Genomic DNA, 16,812 nt, shown 5'->3' on the forward strand with positions numbered 1-16,812 from the left:
GAGCCACCCGGGTGCCCCTGTTGTGCACTTATTAACCTAGTTTTATAGTTACTTATTTTTTTAAGATTTTACTAATTTTTATTTTTAGAGCAGTTTTCGGTTCATAGCACAGTTTAAAGGAGGGTATAGATATTTCCCAAATGTCCTCTGTCCCTACACATGCATACCCTGCCGCATTATCAACATCCTCCACACCAGCGTGGTACACATGTTATAGTGATGAACCTATGTTGACAGAGTATAATCACCCAAAGTCCATAATTTGCATTGGGGTTCACTCTTTCTGCTGTATGTTCGTGGGTTTAGACAAATGCATTAATGACATATATCCATCATTATACTTTCTTACAGAGTAATTTCACTGCCCTAAAATTCCTCTGCCTATTCACCCTCCTTCTATCCCCAGACACTTCTGGCAACCACTGATCTTTTTGCTGTCATCATAATTTTACCTTTTCCAGAATGTCATCTAGTTGGAATCAAGCAGTATGTAGCCTTTTCAGATTGGCTTCTTTCAGTTAGTAATATGCAGCTATGATTCCTCCATGTCCTTTAATGGCCTGATCATTTCTTTTTAGTGTTATGTAATATTCCATTGTTTGGATATACCACAGTTTATTTATCTACTGAGCATATCTTGGTTTCTTCCAGGTTTTGGCACTTATGAATAAAGCAGCTATAGATATATGTGTACAGGTTTTTATGTGAACATGAGTTTATAGCTCTTTTGGGTAAATACCAAGGAGTGTGATTGCTGGATTATATGGTAAGAATATGTTTAGCTTTGTAAGAAACTGCCAGAGTTTCTTCTAAAGTGGCTGTTCCTGTTGCTCCACAGCCTCCCCAGCATTTAGTCTTACTAGTGTTCCAGATTTTGGCCATTTTAATAGGTTTTCAGTGGTAGTTCATTATTACTTTAATTTGCATTTCCCTGATGACATATGACGTGAAGGATCTTTTCATATGCTTATTTGCCATCTGTATATCCTCTTGTTGAGTTGTCTCTTAAGGTCTTTGGCCCATATTTTAATAGGGCTGTGTTTTTTTATTGTTGAATTTTAAGAGTTCTTTGTATATTTTAGATGACACCCCTTTTATCAGATGTGTCTTTTTGTAAATAGTTTCTTCCATTCTGTGGCTTGTTGTGTTATTCTCTTGACACTCTTTTGCAGAGCAAAAGTTTTTAATTTTAATGAAATTTAGCTTATCAGTTATTTATTTATTTTTTTTTATGGATCATGCCTTTGGTGTTATGTCTAAAGTCACTGCCATATCCAAAGTCATCTAGGTTTTCTTCTATGTTATGGAGATTATGTAGTTTTGTATTTTATACTTAGTTAGGTCTGGGATTCATTTTGACTAAGGTTTTTGTTTTTTGTTTTTGTGTTTGTTTTTGTTTTTTTAATTCTCACATTAGTTAACATACAGAGTTGTCTTGGCTTCAGGAGTAGAACCCAGTGATTCATCACTTATGTATAACATCCACTGCTCATTCCAGTAAGTGTCCTCCTTAATGGCCATCAAGCATTTAACCCACCCCCATCAACACTGTTTGTTCTCTGTATTTAAGAGTCTCTTATAGTTTGCCTCCCTCTGTTTTTCTTATTTTTCCTTTCCTTCCCCTATGATCATTTGTTAAGTTTCTCAGATTCCACATATGAGTGAAATCATATGATATCTTTCTTTGACTGACTTATTTTGCTTAACTTAATACCCTCCAGTTCCATCTATGTTGTTGCAAATGACAAGATTTCATCCTTTTTGATTGCCAAGTAGTATTCCATTGTGTGTGTGTGTGTGTGTGTGTGTGTGTGTGTGTGTGTGTGTGTGTGTTTGTGTGTGTATACCACATCTTCTTAATCCATTCATCAGTTGATGGACATTTGGGCTCTTACTATAGTTTGGCTATTGTGGATGGTGCTGCTATAAACATTGGGGTACAGTGCCCCTTTGAGTCAGCATTTTTGTATCCTATGGATTAATTCCTAATAGTGCAATTACTAAGTCATAGGGTAGTTTTATTTTTAAATTTTTGAGGAGCTTCCATACTGTTTTTGAGAATAGCTGTACCAGTTTGCATTCCCACCAGCAGTGCAAAAGGGTTCCTCTTTCTTCACATCCTTGCCAACGTCTGATGTTGCCTGAGTTGTTCATTTTAGCCATTCTGACTGGTGTGAGGTGGTATCTCAATGTGGTTTTGATTTTTATTTCCCTGATGATGAGTGATGGTGAGCATCTTTCCATGTGTCTGTTAGCCACCTGGATGTCTTCTTTGGAAAAGTGTCTATTCATGTTCTTTGCCCATTTCTTCACTTGATTATTTATTTTTTTCGGTGTTGAATTTGGTAAGTTCTTTATAGATTTTTGGATACTAACCCTTTATCTGATACATCATTTGCAAATATCTTCTCCCATTCTATCAGTTGCCTGTTAGTTTTGTTGGTTGTTGTGCAGAAGCTTTTTATCTTGATGAGGTCTCAGTAGTTCATTTTTGCTTTTATTTCCCTTGCCTCCAGTGACATGCATTTTGAGTAAGTTACTGTGAAGGATATAGGGTCATTGTGTAGGTTCATAGGTTTTGTTTGTTTGTTTGTTTTCCTTTTTCTTTTTGCATGTGGCTGTCCAGCTGGTCCAGCATCATTTATTGAAAAGAGTATCTTTGCTCCATTATATCGCTTTTGTTCCTTTGTCAAAGATCAACTGACTGTTTATATGGGTCTATTATTGTTCTGTTGATCTATTTGTCTATAGTATAAAGACTATACTGTCTTGATTACTGTAGCTTTATATACTAAGACTTGAAGTCAAGTAATGTCAGGTCTCCAACTTTATTCTTCTTTGATATTGTGTTGGCTATTCTGGGTCTTTTGCCTCTTTATATAAACCTTATTTATTTATTAAAAAAATTTTTTTAATGTTTATTTATTTTTGAGACAATGTGAGAGACAGAGTGCAAGCAGTGGAGGGGCAGACAGAGGGGGACACAGACTCTGAAGCAGGCTCCAGGCTCTGAGCTGTCAGCCCAGAACCCGACGCAGGGCTCGAACTCACGAACTGTGAGATCATGACCTGAGCTGAAGTTGAATGCTTAACCGACTAAGCCATTCAGGTGCCCCTCTATATAAACTTTGTTTATATCAGTTTGTTGATGTCTCCAAAATAAAGTGCTGGGATTATAATTGGAATTGCATTGAATCTAGAGATTTAAGTTAGGAAGAACTGTCATTTTGACAATATTGAGTCTTCCTATCCAAGAATATGGAATCTTTTTTTATTTAGTTCTTTTATTAGTTTGTTTATTAGAGTTTTATAACTTCCTCCAATAGATACTGTATATATTTTGTTAGATTTGTACCTAAATACTTCATTTTTGGGGATGCCAATGTAAATAATATTGTTCTTTGAATTCCACTTATTCATTACTGGTATATAGGAAACATTCTGTTTTCTGATAATTTCACATTTTAATTTTATAGGTGTTTTTTATGCTGTTGTCTTTTAAATTCTGTACCAGAGTTGAAGGTGGTTTACCTATCATCATTACAATTTACAGTATTCTGTATTTGTTTATATATTTACCTTTACCAGTGAGCTTTATATTTTCTTTTCTTTTTTTTTTTACTTTATATTTTCATATGCTTTTGTGTTGTTGTGTAGTGTTTTTTTCCTCTTGCAGGTCTAGTGGTAATGAACCCCTAGATTTATATTTATTTAGGAAGTAATTTTTATTTATTTGGGAAAGTCTATTTCATCTTTATTTTTGAAGGATTGTTTTGCCGGTTCTAGTATTCTTGGTTGGCAATTTTTTAAAAAGGTTTTTGAATGTATCCTACTCATCCTACTCTTCTCTGGCCTGTGAGATTTCTTTTGAGAAATCCACTAATAATTTTATGTAAATTATGAATCACTTTTCTTTTGTTCTTTCAAGATTCTTTGTCTTTTGACAGTTTACTTAAAATGAGTCTTGGTGTGGGCCTGTTTGAGTTCTTCCTAGTTGGAGTCTTTTGAGCATCTTGAATTTTTGTGTCTATTTCCTTCCTCATATTTTGGAAGTTTTTGACCATTCTCTCTTTCTTTTTTTTTTTTTAATTTTTTTTTTATGTTTATTTATTTTTGAGAGGGAAACAGAGACAGAGTGTGAGCAGGGGAGGGTCAGACAGAAAGGGAGACACAGAATCTGAAGCAGGCTCCAGGCTCCGAGCTGCCAGCACAAAGCCTGACCCGTGGCTCGAACTTATGAAGTGTGAGATCATGACTGCAGCTGAAGTCAGTCAGATGCTTGACCGACTGAACCACCCAGAGGCCCCTGACCATTATTTCTTTAAACAAGCATTGTGTCCCTCTGTTTCTCTTCTCATTCTGCGTCTTACATGATGTATATATTGATCAACTTGTTTTTGTCTCATAATTTCCTTATTTTTTTTCCCCTTTCTCCATTGTTTTTGTTTTGCTCCTCTAACTCAGTAATTTCAAAATACCTGATTTTGAGTTCATTGATTCTTTTTGTTAGATCATGTCTGCTATTGAACCCCTCTAAAGGATTTTTCAATTTAGTTATATTCATCAGTTTCAGTGTTTCTGTTTGGTTCTTTTTTTTTTTTTTTTAACATTTTTATTTATTTTTGAGAGACAGAGACAGAGTACGAGTGGGGGAGGGACAGAGAGAGAGGGAGACACAGAACCCAAAGCAGGCCCCAGGCTCCGAGCTGTCAGCACAGAGCCCGATGCGGGGCTCCATCCCACAAACTGTGAAATCATGACCTGAGCTGAAGTCAGACACTTAACTGACTGAGCCACCCAGGCGCCCCAGTTTGGTTCTTTTTTTATAGTCTCTATCTCTTTGGCAATATTCTTGTTTTGTTTGTGTTTTTCTGATTTAGTTTAGTCAAACATCTGTTGTTCATTGTTCTCTTATTTGTATATCATTGAACTTCTTTAAGATAATTATTTTGCATTCTTTTTCAGATAATTCATAGATCTCTCTTGTGGATTGGTTTCTGGAAATTTATTTTGTTACTTTGATTGGGTCATGTTTCCTTTTTTCTCATGCTTTTTAATATTTTGCTGAGTTGTACATTTTTAAAAGTCAGCCATTTCTCTTGGTCTTTAGGGACTGGCTTTGTACAGGGGAATACCTTCACCAGTCTGTCTGACTAGAGATTCTGGGGGCTTTTGAAACCTTTCTCTGGTGGTTGCAACTTCTCTAGGGTTGTGCGTGTAATTTTCCCATTTTGAATTTTTCCGACTTCTTTTCCAGGAGTTTGTAATCTCTTGCTCCCTCTGGTGTGTGTCTGTGGCAGTTCAGGTTCTCTGGTGCTACAGCAACAAGCAGCCTTGTTCTCCTTGTCAGTGGCCCCAGGCATCCAGAGTGTATGCTGGTTCCCCATTAGCACTCTGAATCAGACAAGACATATATCTTTCTCTTCAAGAAGTCTCTGAAAGTCTGGAACACTGGACACTTGCTTCACTGTTCTCCTTCATGAGGTAGAAACTTCAAATGTAGGCACCCTTTTCTGGTTGTGCTGAGCCATGTTGGCCATTGTTTGCTGCACCATAGGTCCTCTGGTTTCCCAGCAAGCCACTGCCTTCTCTTTTGCTTTCAGCAGCCCCCAGCCTCCCATCTAAACTGGGCTGGTTCTGGGATGCCTGGGTGACTCAGTTAAGCGTCTGACTCTTGGTTTCGGCTCAGGTCAAGATCTCATGGCTTCCTAGGTTTGAACCCTGCAAGCACCAGCAGCGCAGAGCCTGCTTGGGATTCTCTCTCACCTTCTCTTGCTGCCCCTTCCCCACTCATGCTGTCTCTGTCTTTTTCAAAATAAATAAATAAACATTAAAAAAAAGAGCTGTGCTGGTTCTGTTAGTGTTCTGAATCAGGAAAGACACAACAATTCCCTTGGTAGCCTTCTGAAAAGCTGGACTATTGGCTTCACTTTTTCCTATCCTCACACCCTCCAAAGAAGAAGTGAGAAGCCAAGCTGAGTTGTGCCGGCTTTGAGGAGGGGGTGCTGTGGATGCAGTGATAGCTCTTCTTATCCATTTCAGTGTAGCTGTTCTTGGCTTTGAACTCACCTGGGGTACTGTAATTTTATTTGTTTTTAGAGTTCTCGTAAAGTTATTTTGGCCTGTGCATTGTTTTTATGTTGTGTCTGCAGGGTGAGCAGGGGGTGGGATTTCCTCTTCTGCCATCTTGTTGATGTCATCCTCAAATTATTTTTTGTGTATGGTATGAAATATGGGTAGAGGTTCCTCTTTTTCCATATGGTGATCTAACATAATTTTTTAATATATTTATTTATTCAACACATCCACTGGGTTTTTTTTTAATTTTAATTTAATTTTATTTTTTTTAATTTACATCCAAATTAGTTAGCATATAGTGCAACAATGATTTCAGGAGTAGATTCCTTAGTGCCCCTTCCCCGTTTAGCCCATCCTCCCTCCCACACTCCCTCCCATAACCCTCTGTTTATCCTCCATATTTATGAGTCTCTTATGTTTTGTCTGCCTCCCTGTTTTTGTATTATTTTTGTTTCCCTTCCCTTATGTTCATCTGTTTTGTCTCTTAAAGTCCTCATATGAGTGAAGTCATATGATTTTTGTCTTTCTCTGACTGACTAATTTCACTTAGCCTAATACCCTCCAGTTCCATCCACATAGTTGCAAATGGCAAGATTTCATTCTTTTTGATTGCCGAGTAATACTTCATTGTATATATATACCACATCTTCTTTATCCATTCATCATCGATGGACATTTGGGCTATTTCCCTATACTTTGGCTATTGTTGATAGTGCCGCTATAAACATTGGGGTGCATGTGTCCCTTCTAAACAGCACACCTGTATCCCTTGGATAAATACCTACTAGTGCAATTGCTGGATCGTAGGGTAGTTCTATTTTACTTTTTTGAGGAACCTCCATACTGTTTTCCAGAGTGGCTGTATCAGCTTGCATTCCCAGATCTAAAATAATTTTTAAGAAAATTTCATTTTCCTGCAGGGTAACTTGGTGCCTTGTCAACACACCGGTCGACTGTATGAAAGGAATTCTATTTCTAGAATGTCTTCTAGGTTCCAGTCATCTATTTTTATACTAGTACTCCACCATTTTGATTACTGAATTTTACAGTAAGTCTTGAAGTCAGGTATTATTTTTTGTATTTCCATATGAATTTTAGCATCAGCTTGACAATTTTTTCACAAGGTCCTGCTGGGATTTTTATAGGGAGTTAATTGAACCAGTAGAACAGGAGAATCAACAAATTGAGTCTTCCAGTCTACAAACATGGTATATTACTCCCATTTTTTGGGTTTTCACTTATCCCAACAATGTTTTGTAGTTTTTAATGAAGTAGTGTTGTACATCTTTTGTTAAATTTACTTTTAATTTTTTGACAGTATTGAACTTAGGAATTAGTTTTAAATTTAATTTTCTAATATTTTGCTGTCAACAGATAGATGTATAATTGATTATTATATATTGTATATTATATGTTTTGTACAATGTATATTTTATGTAGTTTTGGGTTTTTCAAATCTTGTAACCTTGTCACTCAAATTAGATCTAGTAGATATTTTTAATATACCTTATGATTTTCTGTGCAGTCATATTACATGAAAATTGAGACAGCTTTGTCTTCTTATTAAAATTTTTTTTAATGTTTATTTTTGAGAGAGAGAGAGAGACAGAACATGAGCCGGGAAGAGGTGGAGAGAGAGGGAGACACAGAAACTGATGCAGGCTCCAGGCTCTGAGCTGTTAGCACAGAGCCCGAGTGGGGCTCGACCTCACAAAAGGCGAGATCATAACCAGAGCTGAAGTTGGACGCTTAACTGATTGAGCCACCCAAAGCGCCCTAAGACAGTTTTGTGTTCTTTAAACTGTATGCCATTTATTCAGTTTTCTTGGCTCTTTGCATTTTCTAGGATTTCTAGTTTACTACTGCAGAAAAATACAGAAAAGATCATGCATCCTTGCCATTTTCTCTTAGGAAGAAAGTAGTCACCTTTAAATTTGAAGTTAGCTGTTAGTTTTTGCTACTACCCTTTATAAACCTGAAGAAGAATCTTCTATATTTCTTTTTAGTTGTGGTTTTTTTTTTTCGACAGTGGCTGTTGATTTTTGTCAAATACTTGATTATGGCTTAGTTTATAATAAATTTTCATCTGTTTTGTTCTTACTCATCTCTTGATTTCTTTCTCTTTTTTCTTTAATTTTTTAAATGTTTATTTACTTTTGAGAGAGAGACAGTGTGAGCAGGGGAGGAGCAGAGAGAGAGGGAGACAGAATCCGAAGCAGGCTCTAGGCTCTGAGCTGTCAGCACAGAGCCTGATGTGGGGCTTGAACTCATGGACTGCGAGATCATGACCTGAGCTGAAGTTGGACACTTAACCATCTGAGCCACTCAGGCACCTCTCTTGATTTCTTTTCCAGCTTTGTGACTCCTATGTACTGAAGACTCCACAGTGAGCTCCTCTCCGCCCTTACATGGAGCTAAAATAATGGTATATATTACACTATGTCTGACAACCCATTGAGTTAGATTTAGGTATAACCCAATGAGTTAGATTTGCATTCCCAGACAAATATTTCCTGGTATTATTGACTCTCTGGGCTCTTTGGCATGAATCTTTTTTCTTAAGGGAGATATATTTTGATTTTGAATTGAGAAGTCAAATTGAAGACTTTCTTGTGTGATGTGAAGCGATTTCTTAAAATTGTGCATCCTCATTATATATATACACGGACATAATATATGTTTTCAATAGGAACTTACAATAATATTTTCACATTTCATTCATTGATGTTAGATTTTTATAGAGTAATTCTAGATATGTATAAAATTGCTAGTGTTGTTTTCATATATATTGCAGTTACTGTATATAAACCATTCTGTATTTTGTAAACAAAAGGAATGGCATTTGAAATCAGCCATTTTTTTAATGAATAGTTTTGTTTCATTTCCTGTTTTTCTCTTTCTTGCTGCAAATATTACTATGTAAATAGATATTGACACTTCTATCTTTAGACTTGGAGAGTTAATGTAAACTTGGAGGAATTAGTGAATTCTAAAATATTTTTTTCCTGTTCTATAACGTATAATGTTTTAATTTCCTTTCTCTTCGATTTGTTTTCCCCTCATTGTGATATATTTCTGCCTACAAGAAGCATTTAGACCATGTGGAATGATGACAGGCATACCACATGTGTGTACCTGCGCACGCACGCGCGTGCACACACACATACACACACATAGAGGAAACAAATATAGAATAAGATAGTTTAAATCTCTTGTATCCTGTAGACTACAAGTGTGAAGGGTGTTAGGGAAGAGGGGGATTACTGTAGATTAGAGAAAATTAGGAAAAGTTTCATTAAGAATGGAATTATAAATAGAATAAGTAAGAAATATTTATTAATTGGAAATAGTGTGACATAATTTCTGAAAATGCATTTATCTAATAAAATAGTGTGTTGAAAATACTTTGTAAAACCCAGTAAAAATGTTAGTGTTTTTTAGGAAAAAATTTATTATTTTTATTTTTATGGTGTACTACAATATATTTATGAGTTTGCTTTTATCATATTTTATTTCACAGAGTTTGAAAATACGTTTAATTCTTTTTCTTCATGCTGTGATTATCTGTTTAAGCAACAAAGGACAGCATTTCTGATATTTTAACTTTTTCTGGTGTCCTTTTCTGAGTATTAAGGAGAAAAATTATACTTTAACAATGTAGTATCACTGTTATTTTTTCAACTTGAATAATGCTGAATTTTTAAATTAAAAAATTATATTAGCCTCTTTAAAATTGTAAGAATGTTACTTCATACAAAAATGGTTAAACAGATAGTCTTTGTTCACATGATAAAATCTAACTAGTAAATATCTGGGAATCCCAATTAATTCTTCACTGGGTGATCTATTCTTTTCTTGTTTTTGTAATGTTTTTCTTTTTCTCTTACACTACCTATATTACATTGCTGTGTTGAATTTTCACATGTATTTTCTAATCAGTGAATGAAATCAGAGTGCCTTCAGAATTCATTTATTTGTAATGTTTTGATTTGTCCGTGAATCAAAAGAAATCATCAGTGACTGCATTAGGAAACTATTGGATATATAAACTCATTATGCTGAGGTTGGCTTTTGTTTAAACTTAAATGTAAATTTTGTACTTGGAAATTCTGTAGTTTTAAAATGAGTACAGTTTGACTTCTGGAATATATAGATATCTAGAAAATAGGAAATGAGTTAAGATGAGAATCTGTTTAATGAAAATATATGACTTTTACATTTATTCTTATTTTCATTTTGATTTTTTTCAGTGAACATATTAAATATCCTTTTCATATACAAACATAATATTAAAAAACTAACTCATTGTTTAAAGTTTGAACTGCCCATGAAACAGTTGTTGAACTTTCAGTTGGAGAGCATTTTAGTGAGAACATCTTAACATCTAATTATGAAAATTATAGAAGTGACCCAAATAGTTGATTTTCTATTTTCATTTTATTCTTTTATTAACCCATTGATCTTTATTTTGTCTTATATCTGAAAATAAGAACAAAATGTGTGCTTATACAGCAATTATTTTATTGAGGATACATCTTAAAAGTCAAGAAGTGAAGCTGCTTGGTAATGCTATAAATTTAAAACTGTCCTACAGCAAGACAGTACAATGCAAATATGACTTAATAAGATCACAAACTGAATTTCAGTGAAACAACCAAGATTTACATTAAATTAGGAATTTTAAAACTGATTTAGTTTGTTTTACTGAGCATTTGCTTAATAACATTTTGCCTTCTTGCAATCTTTTTAAAGACAATAATTCGTCTGTGAAATGCAGGCATATCCTCAGTAGAAAAATTGAAAGCAACAGCTCACTTTCTGAAACCACACATATAGCGATATAAAGAAATATTTCAGCTCTACAAAATTTAATAAATCATCCCATTTCCTAATTTGATCATATTAGATGCTGATGTGGAAGAAGCATTTCAAATACCATCTCCTCATTAATATACATCAGTCTGGGGAATAGAATGGAATACTTATGCAGAGATGTCACAGTTACTGTTTCTTAGTTTACTAAGTGGAACAGGTTGATGTGATACTGGGTGCTATTTGTCAATGTCTTGTTAAAATGGTTTGGGTCGAGTTATGGAGTCCAGAAAGACGGCGGCTGATAAATCAAAAGTGGATTGAGTGGACAGGAGGCAGTGATTGATACTGTGACAGGATATGAAGAAAGGAACCATGATACAAGCATGCATGATATTGAATATGAGAAGGAAAATGGCCCTGGAGTATGGATATTATTCAAGGAAATGAGAATAATAATATCAGTCTGGAAATATTGCTAGGTGAAGATTAGGATAGTCTTTATTAGAGCCTAATACTTTGTTGGAATGGTAGAGGTGAAATTATGTAAAAATTTATGTGAGAATATTTTCACCTATGTCTGAAGACTCTTTAATGATTGATATTGCTTAAGGTAGTTTTAACCTTGTTTTTCCAGACTAATTCTTAAACCATTTGTTTATAGACATCCTAAATTCCAGTAAAATTAAAACATTTTTTCTTTTAGATTAACTTAAAGAGCATTTACCTTTACATCTTGATTTTATACAGTTATGTATTCAGAGACTAAACTTGTATAAATAAATAGTATTTTCTGAAATCCATTTGGTTCTGACTTCTAAAATTACATTGTTCACTTTAGATGAGAAATCTGCACTGCACAGTTTTCAGCATGTTTTAGATTAGTCATTTTGAATGGCATATTAAAGATCTCTGACAGATAAGTTATTTCACAAAGGTCAAGACTATATATACTGAGTTTTCTTTTATTGAATTATCAGTGAAATATTAGTGGAGGTCAGGGAGTTCTTGGTGGGAATCTTTTGATTAGTTTGACTATTGTCCTTGAAAGTAGGAAGAACTTTCTTTTGCTTCCTCACTGGAACTGTTCTGTATCTAACACTGGTAGAATAAGAAAGAGGTTCTTTGGAAAGGTATTCATTTAACTTTTAATTGTATAGTTTATGAGACATAAAGAGTAGTGGAGTTACAAGTAATTATGGTGATAATATATGATTCTTATGTGAAATGTCTTTTTCTTCTTAACAACTTATACCTTATGGCACAATTTTTAAGTATGTAATAGAAAACATTTGAAATGAGGCATGGTAATAAATATTTACTCAGATACTGAAACCAGTAGTGATGAATTTACTGATAATTTTTTCTAGCTTTTTATAAAAATTCTGATAAATGTATGTAGTATTCCTGGATTCCTCAAAACTAATTTAATTAGATGAAAGTTGTTATTTTGGGGTTTATCACCTCAACATTCGATAAAGCAAAATCATTGTGTTGGCTAAATAACACAGTTTGGAACTTATTTTAAGGTGTTTTTTGTTTGTTTGTTTGTGTTACTTAGGTAAAGCTGGTATATAATATATTAGTTTTAGGTGTACGACATAATTTGATATTTGTATACACTGAAAAGTGATTACCGCAATAAGTTACCATTCTTCACCATACAGTTGACCCCCTTTACCCATTTCACTGCCACCCCAACCCTCTGCCGCTCTGGTAATTGCCAGTCTGTTCTCCTTCTCTGTGAATTTTGTTTTTTGTTTGTTTGTTCATTTGCCTTATTTTTAAGATTCTATGTATGGTATTTGTCTTTCTGTGTCTGGCTTATTTCACTTAGCATGATGCTCTTGAGGTCTGTCCATATTGTTGCAGATGAAAGATTTAATTCTTTTTTATAGCTGAATAGTATTCTAGTATATGCCGCATTTTTTATCCATTCATTTATTGATGGACATTTAGATTGTTTCCATTTCTTGATTATTGTAAGTAATGCTGCAGTGAACATAAGGGTGCATATATATTTCTTAATTAAGTGTTTTTGTTCTCTTTGGGTAAATACCCAGAAGTGGAATAGCTGGATCGTATAGCAATTCTGTTTTTAATTTTTGAGGAATTTTAAGTTCTTAACTGTGCTGTTTACTACCACAAATTGTTTTTTGAGACCCAGAATGTGATTCTGAATATTTAAAGAGGAAAAGTAATTAGTCATTTTCAAATTATAGAATATATTTTTTATAGTTTTCTGGAGTTTTTCCTCCATTTCATTTTTTATATAGCAGCCAAAATGCATTTTGCTGGTACTTCTTTTATTTCAGTCGTTTAGGATACAGTCTAAAATATTGATGAAGCCTGAAGTTCTTTGTGATCTGGTTTGACTGGCCTTTTTAGTCACTTTTCTTTTATTCTCTTCTCTTCTCTCCTTCCTTCCTTCCTTCCTTCCTTCCTTCCTTCCTTCCTTCCTCTTTCTTTCTTTCTTTCTTTCTTTCTTTCTTTCTCTCTTTCTTTCTCTCTCTCTCTCTCTCTCTCTCTCTTTTCTTATTTATCTATCTATTTATTGTGAGAGACAGAGAGAGAGAGAGAGAGAGAGAATGAGAATGAGCAGGGAGGGGCAGAGGGAGACAGAGAAAAAATCCCAAGCAGGCTCCACACTGTCAGTGCAGAGCCTGATGCGGGGCTTGATCTCATGACTGTGACATCATGACCTGAGCTGAAATCAAGAGTCACATGCTTAAACCAACTGAGCCACCCAGGTGGCCCCAATGTCTTTTAAAATGTTAATTTATTTTGTGAGCAAGAGAGAGTGTGCCTGCAAGTGGGAGAGGGTCAGAGAGAGTCGGTCACCTTTTAATAATTGCAGTTTATAATAGTTTCTCTGCAGTTCTTGTTTCTCTCTCAGGACCCTTGAAAATGTGGTTGTTTCTGCTTGAAATGTTTTTTTCTCTCTCTCATCACCCCCTGTGCATCTGAGGTCTTTACTTAAGGGCATTTCCTTGAATCGCCTTCTCTGTCCACCCAGATGTGGATACATTCTCCCATCATATGCTGTACTCAATGTTTGTAATCCAGGATTTTATTTTATTTTATTTTTTATGTTTATTTTTTTGAAAGAGAGAGACAGAATGCAAGCGGGGGAGAGGGGCAGAGAGAGAGGGAGACACAGAATCAATCTGAAGCAGGCTCCAGGCTGTGAGCTGTCAGCACAGAGCCTGGTGTGGGGCTCGAACTCCCAGACTGTGAGATCATGATCATCCGAAGTCAGATGCTTAACCGACTGAGCTGCTCAGGTGCTCCTGTAATCCAGGATTTTAGCAAGCTTGCTAAAGCTGATCCTAGTTAGTGTTACAGAAGCATGAATATGCACTCAGTCTTACTGATTTTCAACTTATGGTTTGAACTTTAAGCTCAATAAGTATCACTTCTCACTGGAGTCTTATTTCTATCATGGAGAAAAGGATTTGAAATTCTAGGAGGTAACATTAAAGACAAATTAGAAATAGCACAGGAAAAGTTCTGGATCAGCCTTTCTAAATCCCAGTGTCCTCATCTATACAATGAATATTGACCTCATTCTGGTTTGAATGTTTCTAAATTATATGAGAGGAAGTTTCATGATATATGAGTCACTTAAAAACTTTTCAAAAATCATTTGTCACTTCTGACTTTTTCTAAACTAATGGACGTGCCTGCTGTTATGCCTTATTACCATGCTTCTAAAGAATAAGTAAACACAGTTCAAGGAACTGAATATTTACTCACATTGACGTTATTGACTGCTGATCGGTCAGCTTCTACTTGCTTCCCTACAGAGCTGTAGTTTGCTTTAGTTTCCTAAAGAGCTTTTCTTTTTTGTGTGTTTGTATTGGAAATGCTCTTACGTGAGAAGTGGCTGTGAGGCCCTAAAGAGGTGTGGATGCAGAATTTTTAGGGGTAGAGTGTTACTTTAGACTATTTCTTTTAGATGAAGAAGCTGGGATTAGAGAAGTTAATCCCAAAGTAAGTAATAGCAGCAGAAATGGTTCTCCAAGTGTGTGGTAGTTTTCTGGCTTCTCGTTTCACAAGATTTTTACCCCCTCTAGTTTTTAAATGGGTGTAGATTATGCAGGATCAATAGAAGAAGTGAGAGGGGCACCTGGGTGGCTCAGGTGGTTAAGCCTTCGACTCTTGGTTTTGGCACAGGTCATGATCCTCACGTTTCATGAGTTTGAGCCCTGCATCGGGCTCTGAGCTGACAGTGCACAGCCTGCTTGGGATTCTCTCTGTCCCTGTCTCTGCCCCTCCCCTGCTCGCTCTCTCTGTCTCTCTCAAAATGAATGAATGAACTTATAAAAAAATTTTTTTAAAAAGAGGAAGGGAGAAAATTCTGGAGGAGCAAAAGTTGGGCAGCATTGTTCTTGGACAGATAGTCTCAGAGGAAGCTGTCTACTTAGGGATAATAAATTGAAGGTGAAAGGAACATTGCATATAGGTACAAAGAGTTATTGGTTTGTTTAAAAATCTCTTCTTTGTTTCTGTAAGGATACAGTTAAAGAAATGTGTGTTGTTTCTTTACTGACCTTAGGTAGTGCATATTTATAAAATTTACCCAAAATAAAGATGAAGGATGGAGTTTAGACTATGGGTCTAGCCATGGATGTAGTAAGATCCCTGTTTATTTTTGTTACTATGTCTTCGACTGGAACCAGTAGCAGTTTTACATTAATATTCAAAACAGATGGATTTTTTTTTCTTTTGAGAGAGTATGAACGGGGAGAAGCAGAGAGAGGAAGAGCAAGAATCTTAAGCAGGCTCTACACTTAGCATGGCTCACTCTCATGACCCTGAGAACTGACTGAACCACTCAGGCACCCCCAAAATAGATGGATTTTTAATTAATCGTGTGGAGCTAATGAGATTATTTTAAACAGTACTTTTGGTATTTAAATAAAAACTTAAAAACAAACAAACAATACAAAAAAAAAGAGTAACAGGAAGTTTGTTTCCTTCATACATTTGGTATCAAAACTATCATCTGTTTGTAATTTAATTGTGAGAAGCTAATACAGAGACACTTTTGATTTATCAAAGAATTTTGGGTACCAGATCAGCCTCTAAAATCCTGTACATGACATAACCCCATTAATATAAGATACCTCCTGCATATTTATTTTTAATTTAATGATGCAGGGCATCCCAATGGTTTCAGTAGTTTCATATTTCCTACTTTTTGCATGATTTCTGCTAAGACAGTTCGTATTTCTCTTTTGCTTTTAAATAAAATGTTGATTCTAAAAAACAAAGCAAAACAAAAAAAAAAACCCTACACAGTATTCTTCCTTCCCTGAGATCAAGAGTTGCATGCTGAACTGACTGAGCCAACCAGGTGGCCCTCAAGTTGTCTTTATTTTTTTTAAGTCTATTTATTTATTTTGAGGGAGGGAGAGAGCGTGTGTGTGTGTGTGTGTGTGTGTGCGTGTGTGCGCGCGCGCACGCACGAGAGAGCAGGGGAAGGGCAGAGAAACAGGGAGAGGAGTGTGTCAATGCAGAGCCTGACTCAGGGCTTGATCTCACGATCTGTGAGATCACGACCTGAGCCGAAATTCAGTCAGAGGCTTGGCCATCTGAGCCACCTAGGCATCCCTCAAGTTGCTTTTAAATTAGGATTTTCTAGGTTTATAACATATAATCCAAACTGGCAAAAGGTGGACTGTTAAGTATTAGTCATGAAATTCTAGTTTTGAGTAAAATTCAAGTTTTAAATAAAAGATTCAGTGATTGACATTGAATAAAAGATTTTATGTAGTTCCTGTAGTATTGTGTTGATTAAATAAACGAGCGCTATCTTCTTTGATACTTTAAGGTGATGCCTTTCCAGTTTTCTGGTTATTTTAAATCAGTTTTAATTCTTCACATCAAAATTTGTTGTTACGTTCCAAAGGAAGCACA

At 35.4% G+C, this 16,812-nt stretch overlaps 1 protein-coding gene across 1 annotated transcript in view; it reads left to right on the plus strand.

Moving 5' to 3' along the window:
* Nucleotides 1–16,812, plus strand: part of RSRC1 (arginine and serine rich coiled-coil 1) — a 253,836-nt gene that overhangs the window by 29,061 nt on the left and 207,963 nt on the right. The window lies entirely within an intron of this gene.

Source organism: Lynx rufus, unplaced genomic scaffold (assembly GCF_022079265.1).
Source record: "Lynx rufus isolate CCGP_SWC_20201006 ecotype Redwood Valley unplaced genomic scaffold, mLynRuf1.p SCAF_5, whole genome shotgun sequence".
NCBI classification, from domain to species: domain Eukaryota; kingdom Metazoa; phylum Chordata; class Mammalia; order Carnivora; family Felidae; genus Lynx; species Lynx rufus.